This window comes from Cupressus sempervirens, chromosome 2 (assembly GCF_028749045.1).
Source record: "Cupressus sempervirens isolate cs-2001-9-10 chromosome 2, ASM2874904v1, whole genome shotgun sequence".
Classification (NCBI taxonomy): domain Eukaryota; kingdom Viridiplantae; phylum Streptophyta; class Pinopsida; order Cupressales; family Cupressaceae; genus Cupressus; species Cupressus sempervirens.
In genome coordinates, this window is record NC_143119.1 from 748,947,354 (window position 1) to 748,973,966 (window position 26,613).

The following is a 26,613-nucleotide window of genomic DNA, read 5'->3' on the forward strand; positions in this document are numbered from 1 at the left end:
AAAAAAAAAAAATTAAAATTAAAAAAATATTATATATCATATAATATCTATCTTAATATTATATAATTATATTACATATATTATCATATACTTGATCAAAATTTGAAATTTGTGAATATAGATTTAATTTTAAATATGTTTATTATTTATAATTTTATAATATAATAAATATGAAATAAAATTTAAAAAATCAAATAAAAATAAAATTTAAAAGCATTGAAAATATATATTGAAACGTCAATGTTTAAATTTCTAAAATGGAGTCTGGTGTCCGAAATTGTTATTATTTTCCTAATACATTTCTGACAGCAAAGTTTGGTAATTACTTTATAAACAGTACAATGTACTGTTTAGTTTTTTGTCAGCGGTACTTAATGTATTTATACGGCATCAATGGACATGGCATACCCAGCCATGTCGAACGAACTGGTTGGGTAGTCGTTGCCCTGATTCTTTCTCTCTTGCCAAAGACCACGTGGATCTACCCTTCAACCTTGGTGGTGGCTCTGTGAGTGACAGTACATGGAACCAACCTGAGATCATCATGAGAATGGAAAGAATTTTGAGAATATTAAAGGCAATAAGAACAATGTCTTTTTCTTGGATCATAAACATATGGAGTTTGAGAAAAGTGAGACCGGCAACAAGGTAAATGTGAAGGAAGCATGAGTGATTGTAGAATTTTTCCATTATCTCCTAAAACAAGGTTATGAAAACAACGACATAACAATTCTGACCATGTATAAAGGTCAGATGAGTGAGATTCAGAAAAATCTCAAGGACCGTATTCTTAGTCGGACTAAAATAGATAGGATGGGCCTTAAAACATTGAAGAGTCCACGAGTGTGTTCTGTGGATAACTACAAGGGAGAGGAATGCAAAATTATCATATTATCTCTAGTAAGGAGCAATAAAACGTTTGGGGTGGCAAGTTCCAAGGGAAATATTGGGTTTCTAAAAGTATCAAACAGAGTATTTGTGACCTTGTCAAGAGCCAAAATGGGGCTATATATCTTTGGGAATGCAGAGCTCTTAGCCTCTAAAAGTGATCTATGGGAATTAGTAATTCAGAAGTTAGTGACTGCCAAATCCATTAGACCTGCTCTTTTACTGGCTTGTCAAAACCATCCCCAAACGGAAACAAAAGTTTCAAGAGCTGAAGATTTCATAGTAGTGGAAGATGGAGGTTGTAGCTGGCCTTGTGAATATCAAATGAAGTGTGGTCATGCTTGTACAAGGAGGTATCACCCCTCAAATCATGATAGGATAATTTGCCCAAAGCCATTTCCAAACAAATTTGAAAACTCATGTGGTCATCAGTGTACGCTGATTTGTCACCTCCCTGAAGATTGTCCACCATGTAGGGTTCCAGTACCCAATTTTTTCTTCCTAAATGTGGTCATTAATTAGTTCTCCATTTCTCTCGTCTTGCGAAGAACGCCCTTTGCATTGAGCCTTGTGATGTTAGATTTGATTGCGAATCGGACATCTGTGCCTATCAAAATGTGGATGCCTCTACTCAATGTGTATGAAATTAGTCATTAAGGATTTGCCTTGTAGCCATAAGGCAACATTGCCTTGATACCAAGACCTTGCCAATTTCTCCTGTGAAGAGCCTCGTGGTAAGGTTTTAAGTTTTGGTTGTGAGCATATGTGTAGAGGTACCTGTGGGACATGTAAGCAAGGCACTTCTCACATTCCCTATAACAAAAGATGCTCTGAGGACTTGTCTGTTAATTATTGTTAGTTGGATAGCTGTTATTTCTGATCCGAAAATAGCAGTAATATTTATGGATAGCTTGGACGACTGTTCATCCTTATCTATGTATAGCAGCATTAGTTATGGGTAGTTTGGACAACTATTTGTCCACTTGCCAAGAATTACTACATGGTTATTGCAAGGATAATTATTTACTAATTTTAGTGATTCCCTTTTGGACACCTTGCAACCAATTTTATTATTGGTTGTCGAGTTGTCTTAATCTCAGCCGTTGGTTTGATTTAATCTCGGTTGTTGGTTTTTCCAATAGGCTAGTATAAAAAGGGCTCATTGGGTCATTTGGAGATACAAGTTTTGGAGAAGCATTTTGCAGTGATAGCAAATTGTCTTGCAGTGTTAGCAAGGGTGCAGTGTTAGCGTGGGGATAGCAATGGGGAATATCAGCGGGAGAAATTAGGAGGTTGTCAGAGTTCTGCCAATGAGAGGCAAGGAATTTTGTATCTCTTGATTTGCTGAAGTTTAATATAATTCCTCATCTATAGAACTTGTTTTCCCTTAGGGGTTTTTCCAGGGACAATTTGTCCGAAAATATTGTGTTCATTGTGTTGTTCATTTCTTTTCGTATTATATAAGTGAAGTTGCAGTTGTGTTATTTTCCAATATTAGCTGGAAATTTGTTTTCAGCAGTTTAATAACCATTTACAACAGGAGATTAATAATCGGTGACTACAATAGTTGATTTTTCACATGGCATCAGAGCATTGTTAAGGGTAGAAGAGTTTTTCCCTAGGAAAGAAATTTTGATCTCTTTAGATTTATTATTGCTTTAAACCCTTGAGATGGCTTCAGCTCATTTGAGAGATCAAGATAGATTGGATGGTGCCTCAAATTTTGGTGTTTGGAAGGCCAAAATTTCTTTATTGTTGGAAGAGAATGGTATCAAGGATTATGCTACCAGTGTTTTACCTATACCAACGGATGCAACACAGCTTGCAGCATATAGGAAGGATGATGCCAAGGCGAGGAGGATAATCCTTGATGGTGTCAAGGATCATATTGTTCTAAATATCTCAGAGCTAGATACAATGAAGAAGATGTGAGACACCATTCTGAATCTATACCAGAATGCTACCACCAATAGGAAGTTGATTCTCAAAGAGAAGCTAAAGAATACCTAGATGAATCAGGGAGAAGATGTCACAAGTTACCTCACCAGGCTCACACTTGTCAAGGATGAGTTAGCAGCTGTTGGAGATAGCCCTAGTGATGACGAGCTAGTGAGAATAGCCCTAAATGGGTTTACTAAACAATGGAGTGTCTTTGTTCAAGTTGTTAGTGGACGAGATTCTTTACCGAGTTGGGATCGACTATGGACTGATTTCACTCAAGAGGAGTTTAGACAAAGTCTTGTCAATGGGGCCAACAAGAGTCAGAAAATGAGCTGGAACAAGAGAACATTGCCCTAGCGGGTAAAGGGAAAGCAAAGAAGGGATCTAGCAAAGGATCAAATTCACAAAGTGAGAAGAAGAAGAAGGACCTTTCTAAGGTCAAGTGCTTTGGATGTCATGAGTTTGGCCACTATGTCATGATTTCCCAGAGAGGAAGAAGGGTAAGAAGCAGGTGGTAGCTTTAGCAAGTGCGAAAGAACTCTCCAGTAGAATGGAAGATGAATTTGCACTCAAAGCTTGTATGGTTAGCTCAACCTTACAATGTGTTTTGTATATAGATAGTGGGGCGTCATTTCATATGACAAGAGTTAGAGAGTACTTCTCCAGTTACAAGGAGGAGGACACCAACATCTAGATTTCTATGGGAAACTTGTCCAAACTCAACCCTGTTGGGAAAGGGACTGTTCAGTTTCAGAGGGAGAATGGAAAGATAATCCCACTTCATGATGTGTTATATGTGCTAGGCTTAGGTACGAATTTGATTTCTATATTTGTTCTTCAAGATAGGGGGTATAATGTACTCTTTACAGGGACAAATGTGTTGATTAAGCACAATGATTGGAAATCACCCATAACTATTGGAGTTAGGAGTGGTCACCTTTATAGATTATAGTTTGATACTCCTAAGGCACTTATGAGCAACAGTAATCCTAGAGATCTTGGAGAGCTATGGCATAGGAGGATGGGCCATATTTATCATGGAGCACTTAGATTGCTTCGTGAGACAGTGACAGGTGTTCCATAGGTGAGCACTGAGCATGACAATGTATGTGAGAGAATAGACTATGAGGAGACATTTGCTCCAGTTGCCAGGTATACTTCTATACGAGCTATAATCTCACTTGCAGCACAGATGGGATGGCAAATCCATCAAATGGATGTCAAGAAAGCATTCCTTAATGGTGAGTTGAAGGAGGAGGTATACATAGAACAACCAGAAGGCTTTGTAGCACACAGGAAAGAGACCCACGTATGCAGATTGAAGAAAGCATTGTACGGACTCAAGCAGGCTCCTAAAGCGTGGTATGAGCGCATTGGTACATACTTGCAAAAAATGGGCTTTGTGAAGAGTGAATTAGATGCTAACCTCTACTGCTTGATGGTTGGGGGTAAGATTCTCATTCTTGTTTTTTATGTGGACGATCTATTTCTTACAAGTTCACTAGAGCTCATAGTGGATTGCAAGAGGACCCTTGCAAAAGAGTTTGAGATTAAGGATTTAGGACTTATGCACTACTTTCTAGGCATGGAAGTGTGGAAGATAGATGGGGAGATTTTCCTTGGTCAAGGGAAATATTGCATTGAAATCTTGAAAAAATTTGGGATGGAGGATTGCAAAGCCATGTCTACACCCATGATCACGAATTGGAGGACGGTAGATACAACTAAGGAGAAAGATGTAGATCCTGCTTTATATAGACAGTTGATTGGTTCGCTTATGTATTTGGTCAACACTAGACCAGATATAGCATTTGCAGTAAACTCTCTTAGTCAGTTCATGGTTGAACCAAAGAGAATGCATTAGATAGTGGCTAAGCATGTGCTACTTTACTTGCGTGGTACAGTCGAGTATGGGATCAGATATGTTTGACGTGAAGGTATCAGGTTGATAGGCTATACTGACGCAGATTGGGCAGGAAGTACAATAGATAAAAGGAGCACTTCAGGGTGTTGTTTCAGCTTGGGATTAGGAGTTGTATCTTGGTTCAACAGGAAGCAGAAGTATGTGGCTCTAAGTTCAGCAGAAGAAGAATACATAGCAGCTAGCATGGCGACATGTGAAGCTATATGGCTTCGAAAGTTGTTAGTAGCCTTGTTTGGTCAAAAGGTTCAGACTACTATGATACATTGTGACAATCAGAGTTGCATCAAGTTGTCTGAGAATCCAATGTTTCATGATAGGTCTAAACATATAGATATCAAATATCACTTCATCAGAGATTGTGTACAAAGGGGAGTTGTTCAGCTATAGTACATACCTATAGAGGAGCAGGTAGTAGACATTCTGACTAAGGCATTGGGGAAGGCAAAATTTATCTTCTTCAGAGATAAGTTAGGTGTCCTGCAGAACAGCTTCCTCGCTAAGAGGGAGTGTTAATTATTGTTAGTTGGATAGCTATTATTTTTGACTCGAAAATAGCAGTAGTATTTATGGGTAGCTTGGACAGCTGTTCGTCCTTATGTATGTATAGCAGCATTAGTTATGGGTAGTTTGGACAGCTGTTTGTCCACTTGCCAAGAATTAGTAAATTGTTATTGCAAGGATAATTATTTACTGATTTTAGTGATTCCCTTTTGGACACCTTGCAACCAATTCTATTATTGGCTGTCGAGTTGTCTTAATCTCAGCCGTTGGTTTGATTTAATCTCGGTCGTTGGTTTTTCCACTAGGGTAGTATAAAAAGGGGTCATTGGGTCATTTGGAGATACAAGTTTTGGAGAAGCATTTTGCAGTGATAGCAAATTGTCTTGCAATGTTAGCAAGGGTGCAGTGTTAGCATGGGGATAGCAATGGGGAATATCAGCGGAAGAAATTAGGAGCTTGTCGGAGTTCTGCTAGTGAGAGGCAAGGAATTTTGTATCTCTTGATTTGCTAAAGTTTAATATAATTCCTCATCTGTAGAACTAGTTTTCCCTTAGAGGTTTTTCCAGGGACAATTTGTCTGAAAATATTGTGTTCATTGTGTTGTTCATTTCTTTCCGTATTATATAAGTGAAGTTGCAGTTGTGTTATTTTTCAATATTAGCTGGAAATTTGTTTTTAGCAGTTTAATAATCGTTTACGATAGGAGATTAATAATCAGTGACTGCAATAGTTGATTTTTCACATGGTATCAGAGCATTGTTAAGGGTAGAAGAGTTTTGCCCTAGGAAAGAAATTTTGATCTCTTTAAATTTATTATTGCTTTAAACCCTTGAGATGGCTTCAGCTGGTTTGAGAGATCAGGATAGATTGGATGGTGCCTCAAATTTTGGTGTCTGGAAAGCAAGAATTTCTTTATTGTTGGAAGAGAATGGTATCAAGGATTATGCTACCAATGTTTTACCTGTACCAACAGATGCAACAAAGCTTGCAGCATATAGGAAGGATGATGTCAAGGCGAGGAGGATAATCCTTGATGGTGTCAAGGATCATATTGTTCCACATATCTCAGAGCTAGATACAACGAAGAAGATGTGGGACGCCATTCTAAATCTGTACCAAAATGCTACCACCAACAAGAAGTTGATTCTCAGAGAGAAGCTAAAGACTACCCAGATGAATCAGGGAGAAGACGTCACAAGTTACCTCACCAGGCTCAGACTTGTCAAGGATGAGTTAGCAGCTATTGGAGATAACCCTAGTGATGACAAGCTAGTGAGAATAGCCCTAAATGGGTTTACAAAATAATGGAGTGTCTTTGTTCAAGTTGTCAGTGGACGAGATACTTTACTGAGTTGGGATCGACTATGGACTAATTTCACTCAAGAGGAGTTTAGACTAAGTCTTGTCAATGGGGCCAAAAAGAGTCAAAAAATGAGGTGGAACAAGATAATGCTGCCCTAGCGGGTAAAGGGAAAGCAAAGAAGGGATCTAGCAAAGGATCAAATTCACAAAGTGAGAAGAAGAACAAGGACCTTTCTAAGGTCAAGTGCTTTGGATGTCACGAGTTTGGCCACTATGTCAGTGATTACCCAGAGAGGAAGAAGGGTAAGAAGCAGGTGGCAGCTTCAACAAGTGCGGAAGAACTTTCCAGTAGAATGGAAGATGAGTTTGCACTCATAGCTTGTATGTTTAGCTCAACCTCACAGTGTGTTTGGTATATAGATAGTGGGGCGTCATTTCATATGACATGAGTTAGAGAGTACTTCTCCAGTTACAAGGAGGAGGACACCAACATCCAAATTTCTATGAGAAACTTGTCCAAACTCAACCCTGTTGGGAAAGAGACTGTTCAGTTTGAGAGGGAGAATGGAAAGATAATCCCACTTCATGACATGTTATATGTGTCAGGCTTAGTTATGAATTTGATTTTTGTATCTGTTCTTCAGGATAGGGGGTATAATGTACTCTTTAGAGGGACAAATGTGTTGATTAAGCACAAGGATTGGAAATCACCCATAACTATTGGAGTTAGGAGTGGTCGCCTTTATAGGTTGCAGTTTGATACTCCTAAGGCACTTATGAGCAACAGTAATCCTAGAGATCTTGGAGAGCTATGGCATAGGAGGATGGGCCATATTCATCATGGAGCCCTTAGATTGCTTCGTGAGATGGTTACAGGTGTTCCATAGGTGAGCACTGAGCATGATGATGTATGTGAGGGAATAGACTATGAGGAGACATTTGCTCCAGTTGCCAGGTATACTTCTATATGAGCTATAATCTCACTTGCAACACAGATGGGATGGCAAATCCATCAAATGGATGTCAAGAAAGCATTCCTTAATGGTGAGTTGAAGGAGGAGGTATGCATAGAACAACCAGAAGGCTTTGTAGCACACAACAAAGAGACACACGTGTGCAGATTGAAGAAAGCATTGTACGGACTCAAGCAGGCTCCTAGAGCGTGGTATGAGCGCATTGATACATACTTGCAAAAAATGGGCTTTGTGAAGAGTGAAGAAGATGCTAACCTCTACTACTTGATGGTTGGGGGTGAAATTCTCATTCTTGTTTTTTATGTGGACGACCTATTTCTTATAGGTTCACTAGAGCTCATAGTGGATTGTAAGAAGAACCTTGCAGAAAAGTTTGAAATTAAGGATTTAGGACTTATGCACTACTTCCTAGGCATGGAAGTGTGGAAGATAGATGGGGAGATTTTCCTTGGTCAAGGGAAATATTGCATTGAAATCTTGAAGAAATTTGGGATGGAGGAATGCAAAGCCATGTCTACACCCATGATCACGAATTGGAGGAAGGTAGATACAACTAAGGAGAAAGACGTAGATCCCACTTTATATAGACAGTTGATTGGTTCACTTATGTATTTGGTCAACACTAGACCAAATATAGCATTTGCAGTAAACTCTCTTAGTCAATTCATGGTTGAACCAAAGAGAATGCATTGGATAGCGGCTAAGCATGTGCTACGTTACTTGCGTGGTACAGTCAAGTATGGGATCAGATATATTCGAGGTGAAGGTATCAGGTTGATAGGTTATACTGATGCAGATTGGGAAGGAAGTACAACAGACAAAAGGAGCACTTCAGGGTGTTGTTTCAGCTTGGGATCAGGAGTTGTATCTTTGTTCAACAGGAAGCAAAAGTCTGTGGCTCTAAGTTCAGTAAAAGTAGAATACATAGCAGCTAGCATGGCGACATGTAAAGCTATATGGCTTCGGAAGTTGTTAGTAGCCTTGTTTGGTCAGAAGGTTGAGACTACTATGATACATTGTGACAATCAGAGTTGCATCAAGTTGTCTGAGAATCCAGTGTTTCATGATAGGTCTAAACATATAGATATCAGATATCACTTCATTAGAGATTGTGTATAAAAGGGAGTTGTTCAGCTATAGTATATACCTAAAAATGAGTAGGTAGTAGACATTTTGACTAAGGCATTGGGGAAGGAAAAATTTATCTTCTTTAGAGATAAGTTACGTGTCCTGCAGAACAACTTCCTTGCTAAGAGGGAGTGTTAATTATTGTTAGTTGGACAGCTATTATTTTTGACCCGAAAATTGTAGTAGAATTAATGGGTAGCTTGGACAGTTGTTCGTCCTTATCTATGTATAGCAGCATTAGTTATGGGTAGTTTGGACAACTATTTGTCCACTTGCCAAGACTTACTAAATTGTTATTGCAAGGATAATTATTTACTAATTTTAGTGATTCCCTTTTGGACACCTTGCAACCAATTCTATTATTAGCTGTTGAGTTGTCTTAATCTCAACCGTTGGTTTGATTTACTCTCAATCGTTGGTTTTTTCAATAGGGTAGTATAAAAAGGGGTCATTAGGTCATTTGGAGACACAAGTTTTGGAGAAGCATTTTGTAGTGATAGCAAATTGTCTTGCAGTGTTAGCAAGGGCATAGTGTTAGCCTGGGGATAGCAGTGGGGAATATCAGTGGGAGAAATTAGGAGGTTGTCAGAGTTCTGCCAGTGAGAAGTAAGGAATTTTGTATCTCTTGATTTGTTGAAGTTTAATATAATTCCTCATCTGTAGAATTGGTTTTCCCTTAGGGGTTTTTCCAGGGACAATTTGTTTGAAAATATTGTATTCATTGTATTGTTCATTTCTTTCCATATTAAATATAACTGAAGTTGCAATTGTGTTATTTTTCAATATTAGTTGGAAATTTGTTTTGAGCAGTTTAATAATTGTTTATGATAGGAGATTAATAATCAGTGACTGTAATAGTTGATTTTTCACATGGTATTAGAGCATTGTTAAGGGTAGAAGAGTTTTTCCCTAGGAAAGAAATTTCGATCTCTTTAGATTTATTATTGCTTTAAACCCTTGAGATGGCTTCAGCTGGTTTGAGAGATCAGGATAGATTGGATGGTGCCTCAAATTTTGGTGTCTGGAAGGCCATAATTTCTTTATTGTTGGAAGAGAATGGTATCAAGGATTATGCTACCAGTGTTTTACCTATACCAACGGATGCAACACAGCTTGCAGCATATAGGAAGGACGATGCCAAGGCGAGGAGGATAATCCTTGATGGTGTCAAGGACCATATTGTTCCACATATCTCAAAGCTAGATACAATGAAGAAGATGTGGGACGCCATTCTAAATCTGTACCAGAATGCTACCACCAACAGGAAGTTGATTCTCAGAGAGAAGCTAAAGAATACCCTGATGAATCAGGGAGAAGACATCACAAGTTACCTCACCAGGCTCAAACTTGTCAAGGATGAGTTAGCAGCTGTTGGAGATAGCCCTAGTGATGACGAGCTAGTGAGAATAGCCCTAAATGGGTTTACTAAACAATGGAGTGTCTTTGTTCAAGTTGTCAATGGATGAGATACTTTACCGAGTTGGGATTGACTATGGATTGATTTCACTCAAGAGGAGTTTAGACAAAGTCTTGTCAATGGGGCCAACAAGAGTTAGAAAATGAGGTGGAACAAGAGAACATTGCCCTAGCGGGTAAAGGGAAAGCAAAGAAGGGAGCTAGCAAAGGATCAAATTCACAAAGTGAGAAGAAGAAGAAGGACCTTTCTAAGGTCATGTCCTTTGGATGTCACGAGTTTGGCCACTATGTCAGTGATTGCCCAGAGAGGAAGAAGGGTAAGAAGTAGGTGGCAGCTTCAGCAAGTGCGAAAGAACTTTCTAGTAGAATGGAATATGAGTTTGCACTCATAGCTTGTATGGTTAGCTCAACCTCATAGTGTGTTTGGTATATAGATAGTGAGGTGTCATTTCATATGACAGGAGTTAGAGAGTACTTCTCCAATTACAAGGAGGAGGACACCAACATCCAGATTTCTATGGGAATCTTGTCCAAACTCAACCCTGTTGGGAAAGAGACTATTCAGTTTGAGAGGGAGAATGGAAAGATAATCCCACTTCATGATGTGTTATATGTGCCAGACTTAGGTATGAATTTGATTTATGTATCTGTTCTTCAGGATAGGGGGTATAATGTACTCTTTAGAGGGACAAATGTGTTGATTAAGCACAAGGATTGGAGATCACCCATAACTATTGGGGTTAGGAGTGGTCGCCTTTATAGATTGTAGTTTGATACTCCTAAGGCAATTATGAGCAACAGTAATCCTAGAGATCTTGGAGAGCTATGGCATAGGAGGATGGGCCATATTCATCATGGAGCACTTAGATTGCTTCGTGAGACGGTGACAAGTGTTTCATAGGTGAGCATTGAGCATGACGATGTATGTGAGAGAATAGACTATGAGGAGACATTTGCTCCAGTTGCCAGGTATACTTCTATACGAGCTGTAATCTCACTTGCAGCACAGATGGGATGGCAAATCCATCAAATGGATGTCAAGAAAGCATTCCTTAATGGTGAGTTGAAGGAGGAGGTATACATAGAACAACCAGAAGGCTTTTTAGCACACAGCAAAGAGACCCATGTGTGCAAATTGAAGAAAGCATTGTACGGACTCAAGCAGGCTCCTAGAGCGTGGCATGAGCGCATTGATACATACTTGCAAAAGGTGGGCTTTGTGAAGAGTGAAGCAGATGCTAACCTCTACTACTTGATGGTTGGGGGTGAAATTCTCATTCTTGTTTTTTATGTGGACGACCTATTTCTTACAGGTTCACTAGAGCTCATAGTGGATTGCAAGAGGAACCTTGCAAAAGAGTTGGACATGAAGGATTTAGGACTTGTGCACTACTTTCTAGGCATGGAAGTGTGGCAGATAGATGGGGAGATTTTCCTTGGTCAAGGGAAATATTGCATTGAAATCTTAAAAAAATTTGGGATGGAGGATTGCAAAGCCATGTCTACACCCATGATCATGAATTGGAGGAAGGTAATACAACTAAGGAGAAAGATGTAGATCCCACTTTATATAGACAGTTGATTGGTTCGCTTATGTATTTGGTCAACACTAGACCAAATATAGCATTTGCAGTAAACTCTCTTAGTCAGTTCATGGTTGAACCAAAGAGAATGCATTGGATAGCAGCTAAGCATGTGCTACATTACTTATGTGGTACAGCCAAGTATGGGATCAGATATGTTTGACGTGAAGGTATCAGGTTGATAGGCTATACTGACATAGATTGGGCAGGAAGTACAATAGACAAAAGGAGCACTTCAGGGTGTTGTTTCAGCTTGGGATCAAGAGTTTGATGCAGGAGCATCCAGAGGTATAAGGGAAATCCTGTGTCACCCAAAAAAATGTACTTAGACTTAGTTTTTGTTTCATGTGTTTTTATTTTTGGATACCCATTTGGGTCAAATAAAGGTTCCAACTCTCACAGTTCCACTATCAGTGTGCTAGAAAATCTCAAAAAAATAGGAGTATGTAATTGGGCCATCATTTTGGTGAACTAGGAGGTGTAAATTGGCTAGATGAATGTAATTGTAATTTAGAGCATTCCAGAAAAAGAATCAAGTCAAAAGGCCCCACGGTTTGAAAGTTATTGCAATTTATCGGGTTTTTGAGACCTCCTAGGAATGCTTCAAAGTCAGGTTAGGGGCATTAAATGACCTTGAAAAGGGCCAAAAAATGGGGGATGAGCAACGCTAGTCCATAGGGCTATAGAGCACTTCGAGAGCTTTTCAAAAATGTAAATGGTTCGTCAATCGGAGCTATGGTTCAAAAGTTATGCCTCCCGAAAGTTCGGTTACCATTTCTGGATTCTTCTAGATTTGCACCGACTTCTAACGTAGCTTCTGGAACCTTCTATTTGGTCAGTGGATGCCTACTAGCACTTTCTAGAATGTACTCCTAGTCCTTAACCCTCCGGGGTCTATTTAAGGAGATTCATGGCATTGTAAAAGGCAGTTCGGAGTGGAGTTTGAGAGAAGGTACTGAAAGGAGAAATTATCTCCAGATTTATGCTAGTGTTAGCCCTTAGGGCATGTTTTGAAGTTTATTTTCTCTGTACTGTTTGTACTAGCTTATTTTCTCAGTTAATACAATTTTCCTTTTCTGTTGTGTCCATTCTGTTCTTGGGTTGTGTCCCCATCAAGTGGTATCAGAGCTAGTTTTCCTGAGTGTGTAGACAGAACGCCGACTGTGAGGCAGTTTGCACCAGGACTGTGTGGTTGTGGGTTTGAGTTAAGAAGGTGCCTCCATGAAGAGAGCGTGGTGGAAGGGTCAGAGCTATTAATCTTGAGGAGGTTAGAGCCCTCCAAAGGCAGGTACAGGCATTGCAAGAGGAGCTCCGTAGAGGAGCAAATGTTGCCGCAGGTGACAACAGTGAGGATGACAATGAAGAAGAAGTAATGGAACCAGAGGGGGAATTTGACGGAGAAGTTCTGAATCATGCAGAGGAAAGGCTTTTTAGGACCATTACTAAGTTTGGGAAAAGACCTACAATTGAAGTGGGTATATTTTCAAGAAATCTGAAACCAGATGAGTTGATCGATTGGATCAATGAACTGAAAGAATACTTTGAGTATGAGGATATCAGGGACCTAGATAGGGTTAAGTTTGCAAAGGCCAAACTGAAAGTCCATTCCAAAATCTGGTGGCAAGAGGTCCAATTGGAAAGAAACAGAAGAGAAAAGGAGAAGATCACAAGATGGGATCGCATGGTGGACAAATTGAAGAAGCAGTTCATGTGCAGTACCTGCAGTACTCGCACCAAAGAAGGATGGAGAGTGGAGGATGTGTACAAATTCTCGAGCTATAAATAGGATCACCATCAAGTACCGATTTCCTTTGCCAAGGATGGATGATATTATGGACTGCTTGAGTGGAGCTCAGTACTTCACAAAGATAGATCTGAAGAGTGGTTATCATCAGATACGGATTCGAGAAGGAGATGAGTGGAAAACAGCCTTCAAGACCAATGAGGGTCTTTATGAGTGGTTAGTCATGCCCTTTGGATTGACGAACGCCACAAGCACCTTCATGCGGCTCATGAATGAGGTACTTAAGAAGTTCTTGGAAAAATTTGTTATTGTTTATTTGGATGATATTTTAATTTTCAGCAAGACTATGGAAGAACATTTATTGCATATTCATAGTGTCCTTGAAAGGCTAAGGGAAGAGAAACTGTTAATTAATTTGAAGAAGTGTAACTTTGCAAAAAGGGAGTTAGTCTATTTGGGGTTTGTTATATCACCTGAAGGTCTCAAAATAGATCCGGAGAAGGTAAAAGCCATCTTGGAATGGCCTACTCCAAGGTCTGCTACTGAGGTAAGATCATTTCATGGTCTGGTTAGTTTTTACAGGAAGTTTATTAGGAATTTCAGTGGCATATGTGCACCTCTAACTGATACAATAAGAGGGGATAGAAAAGAGTTCAAATGGACTACAACAGCTGCGAGAAGTTTTGAATTGCTGAAAAAGAAGGTAACAAAAAAACCTGTGTTGGCACTTCCAGATTTTAGAAAAGTGTTCCAGGTGGATTGTGATGCTAGTGGCAGCGCTATTGGGGCTATATTAAGCCAAGAAGTTAAGCCTATTGCATATTTTAGTGAAAAATTGAATGATGCAAAGAAGAAGTATTCTGTTTATGATCAAGAGTTCTATGCAATAGTTCAGGCCTTAAAGAAATGGAGGCATTATTTATTGCCAAAGGAATTTGTTTTGTATACTGATCATCAGGCATTACAGTACCTAAATAGCCAAGGTGAATTTAATCAGAGGCATATGAAGTGGGTAGAGTTCTTGCAGAGTTATACATTTGTGTTGAAGCATAGAAGTGGAAAATCTAACAGGGTTGCAGATGCACTAAGTAGGAGATAGTTGTTGCTTACAGTAATGCAGGTTCAAGTAGTTGGGTTTGATGAATTCAAGAATTTGTACCCCGAGGATCCTGATTTTGATGAAGCCTGGAAAGCTTGTAAAGAACCTGTTGCTGTAGATAGAACCAAGTGGTTAGACTATTTGATTCAGGATGGTATGTTGTTCAAAGGTAGTCAATTGTGCATTCCAAGGAGTTCCATGAGGGAAAATCTAATTAAGGAGAAACACAGTGGAGGGATGGCAGGACATTTTGGTCGAGATAAGACCATTTCCATTCTTAGAGAACATTATTTTTGGCCTCAAATTTCACAAGATGTGAAGAAGTTTGTACAGAGTTGCCAAGTTTGTCAAGTTGCCAAGGGGTTTAGTCACAATACTGGCCTATATCAGCCATTGTCTGTTCCATCAATGCCATGGGAGGACATAAGTATGGATTTTGTTCTTGGATTGCCAAGGACACAAAGGGGTAATGACTCAGTATTTGTGGTGGTTGATAGGTTCTCCAAAATGGCACATTTCATTCCATGCCACAAAACTCATGATGTTGTCCATATTGCAGACTTGTTTTTCAAAGAGGTGGTAAGACTACATGGTCTTCCAAGGAGTATAGTTTCTAATAGAGATACTAAATTTGTGGGGTATTTCTAGAGGACATTGTGGAAAAAGTTGAGAACAGACTTGAAATTCAGTTCTACGCATCACCCACAAACTGACGGCCAAACAGAAGTGGTAAACAAAAGTCTGAGCAATTTGCTGAGATGTTTAGTTGGGGATAAGCCCAAGGGATGGGATTTGATTCTACCACAAGCAGAGTTTGCTTACAATAACTCTATAAATAGGAGTACTAAAAAATCACCATTTCAAATTGTATATGGGAATAGCCCAAGGACTGCACCAGAATTGAGGAAGATAGAACAAGGGGAGAGGACAAGTGCTGAAGCTGAGGAATTTGCTGAACATATCAAGCGTCTACATGAGGAGGTTCAAGCACACATTACCAAGATGAATCAAGAGTATAAAGCTAGGGCTGATCAAAGGAGAAGACATAAGGAATTCCAAGTAGGGGATATAGTCATGGTGCACTTACGAAAAGAAAGATTTCCAGCCAGTACTTACAACAAGCTGAAAATGAAAAAATTTGGCCCCTGCAAAATTTTGAAGAAACATGACTCAGGAAATGCATATGAAGTGGAGCTGCCAGATGGTATTCACATTTCTCCCATTTTCAACATTATAGATTTAACAGAGTATCATGATGATGGTGCAGATGAGGAGCTGGTGTTAGAGCCATGTCCAATTCCTACTTCTAAGAAGGAGGAGATAGAAGACATTCTAGATCATTGTGTGGGTACGAGTACCAAAAACAGGCAGTATGAAGAGTATTTGGTCAAATGGAAAGGACGACCGATCGAGGACTCAACTTGGATTTCAGTAGCTGAGGTTTCCCATTTGGGATTTCCTCTACCATTCATAAAGTGACAGAGTCACTTTTCAATCTACCCTGGGTGTCTGATGCAAGAGCATCCAGAGGTATAAGAGCAATCCTATGTCACCCAAAAAAATGTACTTAGACTTAGTTTTTGTTTCATGTGTTTTTATTTTTGGATACCCATTTGGGTCAAATAAAGGTTCCAACTCTCACAGTTCCACTATCAGTGTGCTAAAAATTTTTGAAAAAATAGGAGCATGTAATTGGGCCATCATTTTGGTGAACTAGGAGGTGTAAATTGGCTAGATGAATGTAATTGTAATTTAGAGCATTCTAGAAAAAGAATCAGGTCAAAAGGCCCCACGGTTTGAATGTTATTTCAGTTTTTCGAATTTTGGAGACCTCCTAAGAATGCTTCAAAGTCAAGTTAGGGGCATTAAATGACCTCGCAAAGGGCCAAAAATGGGGGACGAGCGAAGTTGGTTCATAGGGCTATAGAGCGCTTCGAGAGCTTTTCAGAAATGTAAACGGTTCATCAATCGGAGCTACGGTTCAAAAGTTATGCCTCCCGAAAGTTCGGTTACCATTTCTGGATTCTTCTAGATTTGCACCGACTTCTAACGCAGCTTCTGGAACCTTCTATTTGGTCGGTGGATGCCTACTAGCACTTTCTAGAATGTACTCCTAGTTCTTAACCCTCCGGGGTCTATTTAAGGAGATTTATGACATTGTAAAAGGCAGTTCGGAGTGGAGTTTGAGAGGAGGTACTGAAAGGAGAAATTATCTCCAGATTTATGCTATTGTAAGCCCTTAGGGCATGTTTTGAAGTTTATTTTCTCTGTACTATTTGTACTAGCTTATTTTCTCAGTTAATACAATTTTTCTTTTCTGTTGTGTCCATTCTGTTCTTGGATTGTGTCCCCATCAGAGTTGTATCTTGGTTCAGTAGGAAGCAGAAGTCTGTGGCTCTAAGTTCAGCAGAAGCAGAATACATAGCAGTTAGCATGGCGACATGTGAAGCTATATGGCTTCGAAAGTTGTTAGTAGCCTTGTTTGGTCAGAAGGTTGACACTACTGTGATACATTGTGACAATTAGAGTTGCATCAAGTTGTTTGAGAATCCAGTGTTTCATGATAGGTCTAAACATATAGATATCAGATATCACTTCATCAGAGATTGTGTACAAAGGGGAGTTGTTCAGCTACAATACATACCTACTGAGGAGCAGGTAGCAGACATTCTAAGGCATTGGGGAAGGCAAAATTTATCTTCTTCAGAGATAAGTTAGTTTTCCTGCAGAACAGCTTCCTCACTAAGAGAGAGTGTTAATCATTGTTAGTTGGACAGTTGTTATTTCTGACTCGAAAATAGCAGTAGTATTTATGGGTAGCTTGGACAGTTGTTCGTCCTTATCTATGTATAGCAGCATTAGTTATGGGTGGTTTGGACAGTTGTTTGTCCACTTGCCAAGAATTAGTAAATGGTTATTGCAAGGATAATTATTTACTAATTTTAGTGATTCTCTTTTGGACACCTTGCAACCAATTCTATTATTGGCTGTCAAGTTGTCTTAATCTCAGCCGTTGGTTTGATTTAATCTCGGTCGTTGGTTTTTTCAATAGGGTAGTATAAAAAGGGGTCATTGGGTCATTTGGAGATACAAGTTTTGGAGAAGCATTTTGTAGTGATAGCAAATTGTCTTGCAGTGTTAGCAAGGGCGCAGCGTTAGCGTGGGGATAGTAGTGGGGAATATCAGCGAGAGAAATTAGGAGGTTGTCGGAGTTCTGCCAGTGAGAGGCAAGAAATTTTGTATCTCTTGATTTGCTGAAGTTTAATATAATTCTTCATCTGTAGAACTAATTTTCCCTTAGGGGGTTTTCCAGGGACAATTTGTCCAAAAATATTGTGTTCATTGTGTTGTTCATTTCTTTCTGTATTATATAAGTGAAGTTTCAGTTGTGTTATTTTTCAATATTAGCTGAAAATTTGTTTTCAGCAGTTTAATAATCGTTTACGATAGGAAATTAATAATCAGTGACTGCAATGGTTGATTTTTCACACAGTCTTGCAGTCACCAATGCATGGCTGGTTGTTCAAAAACCTATCGGTCGTGCATGCATGATCCTTGTGAGAAACGGTGCTTGCACAATCGTTGTACTCATCTATGTGGAACACTATGTATTCCGTACAAGGAGAAATGTGAATGGAATTGCCAACATTATACTTGTGATCGTCTTTGCCATGGGATCTGCTCAAGAGATCTGTGTGGTGAGCCATGCCAGGAAATTCTAAGTTGTGGACACCCATGTATAGGCCTTTGTAGGGAGCCTTATCCCATGTTTTGCAGTACCTATAATCCCAAGCATGATGATGTTATTACTCAGATGAATTTGGACGAATATGAATCCACAGATAGATTCATTCAGCTTATAGACTGTGAGCATGTATTTGAAGTAAGCGGCCTTGATACATGGATGAATGTAGACGAGAGGGTCCTTGAAGCTGAGCCTGGCGCAGTTGCTGTTAAGCTTACACAATGGTGAATTTAAATTTTTGTAGTTCACATTTCTGTATTTAAAACTCGAATTTTCATTCATTTTGGTTTACACTTTGTGTAAATTCTTGATTAATATTCATATTGTTTGTGATATGGTTTGCACTTTGCAGTCCTAAATGTAGAACACCCATAAGAAAATCATTGCGGTATTCAAACATTGTTATGGAGAGGTTGTGGCAGATTGAAGAAGTCAAGAAATTATTTCTAGGTTTGTAAACCTAAACAAGGGGAACAAAATGTTGAAGGAAAAATCTTATGACAAAGCAATTCAACAGTTCAGTAGAGTATTCTGGTTCAATCCAGGATCTCTTGAAGCCCATGTGGGACTGGCAAAAGCCCTCAGCGGACTAAGGGATTATGAGCAGGCTAGAGAGCATATGTTCTTCATTTTAAAATGTAGTTCATATAAAGCTTGAATCCAAGAAAAGCTTTGAAATCTATTTTCAAAATTTACTTCCAGCAAAAATAATGTGAATTTCAGCAGCGACAATGATTGAAATATTATAGTTGAAAATGAGTTAGTGATTGAGTCATTGATGCAGTGGGTGTTAGTTTGCTATTCCTACTTAGACTTTAGAACAAGTTGACGATTTGCGAAATTATTTTGGAACAAAACCCTGGTCGTGCAAAAACTGAAGAAATCAAAAGAAACATGGAGAGTAGGGATGTAGAAGAGGTGGTGAATGTTATTATGACGGAAGTGGGAGGAAAGCACTGGTATAAATGCCCAAGTGGCCATTAAATGCCCAAGTGCCCTGATGAAGGGAATACTCCTACTAATATCGATGGTAGTTCTCATCCTGCTAGGAGTGACGCCACCGGTCTTGCTGGTTCGGATCATCTTCTTTAAGTTCTGGTTTGAGGTTAAGCTCTTAAAATGAGCTATAAGCAGTTTTAAGCCATTTTTGCCATAGGGTTCTTGGTGTGGGTATTTCATTGAGCTTTAATTTGCCATAGGGTTCTTGGTGTGGGTATTTCATTGAGCTTTATTTAATGGGGTTTTTAATGGAAGGAAATAAAATCAATATGTGGAAAAACATGGTCATTACAAACAATTCGCATGCTCTAAACCTTTTGTGGTTATGGACAAATAATCTGGATCCTTAGTAGCTTTCCATAAATAGTATTGAAACAAAATTCCATCAATTAAAAGATGCCTTTAATTCAATATTTTAATTTAATTAGTCTTTTATTAAAGATTCATCAATGTAATCTTACAAGCTACCAAATGTGACCTTTTCAAATAGTTTGATACTTGTGTACATTCTCAACGATGTTATGATGTTCAAACACTTTCTAGGGTTTGATAGGAACCACTAAAAGATTTCATCGATATATGATATTTTAAGTAATCAACCTAATATATCCAATGGATTTTATTAGTGTCTTTACTTACTCCAAAGCCCCGATTGCATCTTCTAACCTACGTAAAAGATAAAGTACTTGAATCAAGTTTGTAAAAAATGAATAAATTTTATCTATGAGATCAACATTAGTAATATTTAAATTGCTCACACAACTTTTTTGTACTTGAGAACTGATAGTAGATAGGAAATAGAAAGCATGAACTATCTAATAGAATTTATTTATTTTTGCTTTGACAATGGTTAGATCCTTGCTAATTGATTTGGACTTGATGATTGTATTCATCTACATGTTCAAGTAGTTTTTTGTTAATGCATTTAAAGAAAAATTATACAAGGGAATCACTATATAGATACTCTGACTCAATTAGTCTAGTTTGAATCTATGATCCTATATGTACACTTGCAACTCTTAGATACAATAGGCACATTGAACAATATACCATTATTTTAAATAATCTTAAATATTTTAAATTACCATATAACATTTAATAACAATATAGACCTATATAGGGTATATATACCTTTGGGACAAATGCACAACACTTATCACATAGACAACAATATTTCGCCAACACAAGTTAACACTCCAACACAAATTGACTTTCGTTGCATGTTGCACAACATACATACTGTATAATTGACTGAACAAGATTGGGAATTACAAATGCAGTGTAGAAACAACACATTGTATTTCTGAATAAAGTAAATTTGACCCATCAAAGCACCTTACTCTATAAACAATCTAGTGGGGCAAACAATGATAATGATGTTGATTTACTTCCAAAAGAACTCTTTCTTTGTAGAGGCCAACAAACAATGTTAACAACAAACTTCTTGATTCAAATAGGTCTTGTAAATGGATCACTTGGGGAGGTGGTAGATATTGTGTACACACCTAGTTGTAAACCCCTAGAACTACCTCTATATGTGGTTGTTTGATTTGAGAATTAAACCCCCTACCTTGGAATCAAGATCATTAAAAACATTAACCTAAAACACATATATCCCTCGGTAATCATAGGAAAATACCACTATCCATGTCATCAACACTCACCATACATAAATCGTAAGGATTGACACTTTAAAAAACAACAATTGATATTAATTCAAGAGTTAAATAACTAGAAAACATCCTTATAGGACAATTACTCTCCTTTGATTGATATTTAAGAATGAAAAACAATCCATATACTATTATCAAGGAAAAGGAAGACTCTCATTGTAGTGCATAAAGGTACAAAATCTTGTACTTTTCGTTCATATATACAACTCTATATGTGTTCACTCATCACTTTTTTATTGGCTACATTTATGCAATTCATTATCCTCTTTCCCTAATGAATAAAGTTGGTGTATAAAACATGCAAACCAAAATGTGTCTAAAAGTTTCTACTATTTTTCCTTAAAAATAGTTTACTTTGAGTGAAAAACACATACCAATTTAAGTATCTTTATTTTTTATTTTCGTCTTTTACATTTCTTTTAGTTTTATGTTTCAAATTAACAATGTTTAATGTATTTGTTTGAGCTTTAAGTTTCTTTTTATATTAATTAAATGTCTAGGAAAAACAAATATGTATGCAATCATCTTATAGACTTCTATCTTTTTCGACTATGGGTGTGCTCCTTGCTCCATCGGATGCAAGTGCTAGTATATGTATGGTAGACTATTAGTACATGTGCTAACTGACTTGTTTGCCCAGTTTTATCTATTTTAATAAAAAATGCCTTGAGATGGGTTTACGTGGTTAATTCTGGTTATAACAATGAAAAATGTATTGCGGCAAACATCCATGAAAAAATAGGATAAGAGCAGTTGACTGGTTGAAGTTAAATTCATCGCAGCAAGATAAGGTATTTTCGATTCCCAATGCCGACTCCATTATTGCTTCAATTTAATATTATACATGTGGATGAGTCAACAGATTGAAATGCTTCATCTATCAGCAAAATATCCAGTACCAAACCTTCATTTCTCTGTAAAATAGTTTATTTTCGAATGAACAAAGATTTTTCATCCTTCAATTTGGTTTAAAATGGCGTCTTCTGCACAGTCAAGCGTTGGATTTACTCCATATATATAGATTGTTCCTTAAAAAACCATGATACTTTTCATTTATACGCTTTGCCGACTAATCATTTATGAATCTGAACTTATACGGGCTAACAGAATATTGCAATGCATGATTGTTTGCAGTTATTGCAGTTTGAATTGTGTAAACCCTACATTTCATTATTGGATTTGCAGATTAATCCGGAGAACGCTGTATTTTAGTATTTGAATTTGCAGATTTATCCAGTGGCGGGTTTCCCCTGCGTTTTTTAAATTTAAATTTGCAGATTTATCGAGAGGTGTGTTTCGTCGCATTTAATTATTCCAGGAGCTGCATTTTATTATTGGCTTTGCATGTTCCCCTGCATTTTATTAGTGGATTTGTATATTAAATTTCTATTGCTTGAAAATTTATGGATTCAATCGTGTACACTCGATAATTGCATCAACATTTCGGATTTGAAATTTTATCGCGAGGCTAGTTTACTTCCATTTTATTATTTAGATTTCTAGATTTCTCTAGATGTGTGTTTCGCCTGCAATTTATTATTGGATTTGCAGATTTATCCAGATACATTTTGCTCAGCCTCTTTGCAAAATTTTAAATTTTTGTTTAATGAAAACAAATGTTAAACCTAAAGATTTTTATTTTCTGAAAAGGTATGAATGGAATCAGAAAATTCCGACGCATATTATACTTCTGAAGAATTTTCAGCAGAATCGAGAGAATTTCTTTAATAAATGTAAACACCCCTTGTTCTCAGCAAGTGGTCGTGAAAATCAATGCCGAGGAAACTTAGGCTCGACTTGCTTCTTCTCGAAGAACATAAAAAGGCTTGAACACTTCAAAGAAAATTAAGGGCAGAAGCAAGTAAAAAAATTTTTTAAAAAATTAACTACCTTCAGCAAGTGGTTTTTCCGTAGATAATTACTCTAAGTTATCAATGCCGGACCTGATAAGAGATTTTTTCTTTAACTCAAGAAACGCTGTAAAAACACTTCATCTATCCTAGATTTCACTATTCAATTTGCAGATTTATCCAGAAGCACATTTCCCCATTTCCCCTGCACCTTTATTTTTTGAATTTGCAGATTTTCGTAGAGCGTGTTTTCCTTGCATTTTAGTATTGGATTTGCATGTTCCCCTTCATTTTATTATTGGATTTGCAGAATTATCCAGAAGCATATTTAGTTTTACTCAGCATTATATTATTTGAATTATCAGATTTATACAGAGGCGCGTTCTCAGTGTTTTTTAATTATTTGAACTAGTAGATTGATTTATCTAGAAGCGTGTTTTCCTTCATTTCATGACTGGATTTTCGGATTTGCTCAAAGATTTATACAGAAGCCTGTTTTTCCTGCATTCTATTATTAGATTTCTATGTTCCCCTCCAATTTATTATTGGATTTGCAGAATGATCGAGATGCGTTAGATTTATTACATTAATTAAGTTAGTTTCTATGTTTACATTAGATAAATAAAATTAGTTCAATATATAGTTGTGGGAAGTTATTCCGTAAGTAGTTGCTGTAAGGGAAAATAAGACTATATAAAGATGCTCAGACATCAATGTAAATAATTTTCATATCATTTTCAGTATCAATTCTGTATGTTTCCAAACGTATCCAGAAAATTTGAATCAATAATTTCAGCATTTTATATTTTTGCTCTTTTATTTGGTATCAGAGCCACGTACACAGGCAATGGAGAGTTAATGGTGAGATGAAAATGTGTTGTGCCTAGCAGTGACTACAATGTTTGTATGTAACAGTGAAGTTGGTATTGCATTCATTATAAATGCAAGAGGAATGATTCTGGTTGGTTATTTTTCTCTTTCACAATAAGATCACGAGCAATGCTACTGTGTGTCTATCTGGTACTCTGTAAGATCATCAATTTGGAGAGTATGTGATGTTTCTATGACACAAATTTTGCTTGGCCTTTCATAGTTTGCAAATTGCTTTGGTTCAGATGCTAGTCAACTTGGAGAACCATTTCCTGTAGCGTTGGATGCATTTTTATTTGAAAATTTGTAAAGAGTGTTGGCTTTTCTATTGTGCATTTTATGTAAGTTGCTTGTTTTTCTTTCAAAGCAATCAAGAAGAAAATGGATAAAATGTCTACTATATTGCTAAGTCTGAAGGTCTTGAATTTTGCACATGGCAAATTAAGATACAATTGCTTTTGATTGCAAAAAATCTATGGGATATTGTTTGTGGGTTGGTGAAAAAGCTACAAGATTTTTGCTATAAAGAATATAGAAGTAAATAGGAGGCTAGAGGCAATGGAGGTTGGAGGAATTTTATCATCTCGAGCTAGGTTCTCGCTTAAAGATGATTATTGCATGGGAAGCAACTATTTCTGTCCCTATAAAGTTGGGGCTTGGCAAACTCATCCTTGAAGATAAAAGTGGACTTGATAGATTTGTGTCCCTAAAGAAAAGAGGGGGCTTGGCTGTGTGATTGTCCTTCTATGGAGTGAAGGGGGGTAGGATTTGAAGAATGGCATTAGAGACACTCAGAGGAGATGTTGACTTTCGGAGGGAAGATGTCCATATGAAGACATACCAGTGGTGATTGTTTCTATGGCACTTGAGGAGGTGTTCGGAGGAGATGTGGACTTTCGAAGGAAAGGCGTTTCATGTGCAGCACCAAAGAAGGCATCAGGCACACTCCATGGAGATGTGAAATTTTGGAGGAACTATGTCTCGTTGTGTAAGGGAGGTGGAAACAATGTTATTATGATGTCAACTTTAAGATTTGTAGTCTGAAGTTCGGATATGAGGGCAACTTCAGGATTAGGATTTGCAATTTGAAGTTGCAGACTACTTTCAAAGATTGGTAAAAGGAGCTTCATCAAAGTTTCCAGAGGAATAATATTGGTGAAGGCTTTTCACTTTTATTGGATTAATGTAATAAGGGGGGAATGTTGGACTTATTACATTAATTAGGTTAGTTTCTAATAAGTGAGAATGTTAGATTGTTGAATTAATGTAATAAGGGGGGAATGTTAGATTTATTACATTAATTAGGTTAGTTTCTCTGTTTACATTATAAATAAATAAAATTAGTTCAATATATAGTTGTGGGAAGTTATTCTTGTAAATAGTTGTTGTAAGGAAAATAAGACTATATAAAGATGCTCAAACATCAATGTAAATAGTTTTCATATCATTTTCAGTATCAATTATGTATGTTTCCAAATGTATCCAAAAAATTTGAATCAATAATTTCAGCATTTTATATTATTGCTCTTTCAAGACGCATGTTTCCCCTGCATTTATTATTAGAGTTGCAGATTTATCTATATGCATTTTGCAGCACCCTCGTTGTAGAGTTTAATGTTTGATTGATGAAACAAGGTTTTCCCCTAGGGAGGTTTTACTGAAACAATATGGTTGGAAACAAAAACTCTTCAACAGATTATTTTGGCAAAGAATCTTTAGCAGAAATGAGTGAATTTCTAAAATAAATAGATAAAACTCCTTGTCCTCAGCAACGAGATGTTGTGAAACTCTAACAATTAAATCAATTAAATTTCACCATAAATATTTCAATGGGTGTGATATGGCCCAATAACCCCTCTTCATTCATGGCAGAACCTGAGCGTACATTAACCATAAAACCTGAAAAAAAACTAGCCAGGGAAACCACAGAGATTAGAGAGAATCTACAATTCATTCTAGGACACGCATTAATACACAAACATAACTTATAATCCCACTTCAAATCAAATGAGTCCTTAATTTGACAGGCTACAATCCCATGTGCACACACAATGATGGTCTGAAAACATGCAAACTGGTTCCAGTTCAGCAATTTCTATCTACAGTCTCGTAACTTCTACATTTAAACTCCACCATATAAAATGGAATCCAAATCTCTTATAAATACTAGCCACATTAACCTCCTCCACTCACCTCTATCAATTTCCACTCTTACCAGTTTCTAATATAATATGCACACACTTATTAGTTTCCTCTATGTTCTTACTGAATATAAACAAGCACATAAATAATATACAACACATAGTATGATAAAAGATAAAAACACCAAAAATGTAAAATCACCTAATACAATCCAAAATATTCAGCACCAAATCAGATCCACAGCTACCCCATAAAACATCCACCAAGGCCATGCTATCAACTCTGCATTTTCCTAAAATTTTTTGTCAAAACCATCTCACACATGCGTGAGCATCATTGGGGAAATGAGAGGGGGACAAAGGTGTAAGAGTTGAGGAGTTAAGGAAAGTGTGTGGCTTTCTAGGGATGAGTTTATCACTTGTGTGAGAAACCCATTAGGAACTAAAAAGGGGCTAAAACACTTTAGGCTAATTAACTTTAGAAAAAAAGGATACAATAGTTGCAACACAAAAGAACTATGTATTGTTGCAAGAACAACACATTATTATCTAAAACACAACTTATATCCAACATAGCTGAATCAATAGTTGAACACTAAAATATTTTGACAATCTCACATATTTTGCGGGAAACTAAATTTACACAAATGGATAACATGTAGATCATTTTTTCCTTTCTTAGAGTTCAAACCTATTCTTAGAGAACATATTCTAGATATCAGTTTTTTATCATTGTACATTTAACAAACATCCATTAAAAACACACATTTGAACATAAACAAGTGATTATACTATGTAAGAGTAAATAATTAATAATTAATAATTTATTCTATTT

General features: G+C 37.3%; 1 pseudogene; it reads left to right on the forward strand.

The window, feature by feature from the left end:
* Window positions 1-257: 257 nt before the first annotated feature.
* On the forward strand, window positions 258-19,229 carry LOC149575586 (uncharacterized; annotated as a pseudogene).
* Window positions 19,230-26,613: the final 7,384 nt, after the last annotated feature.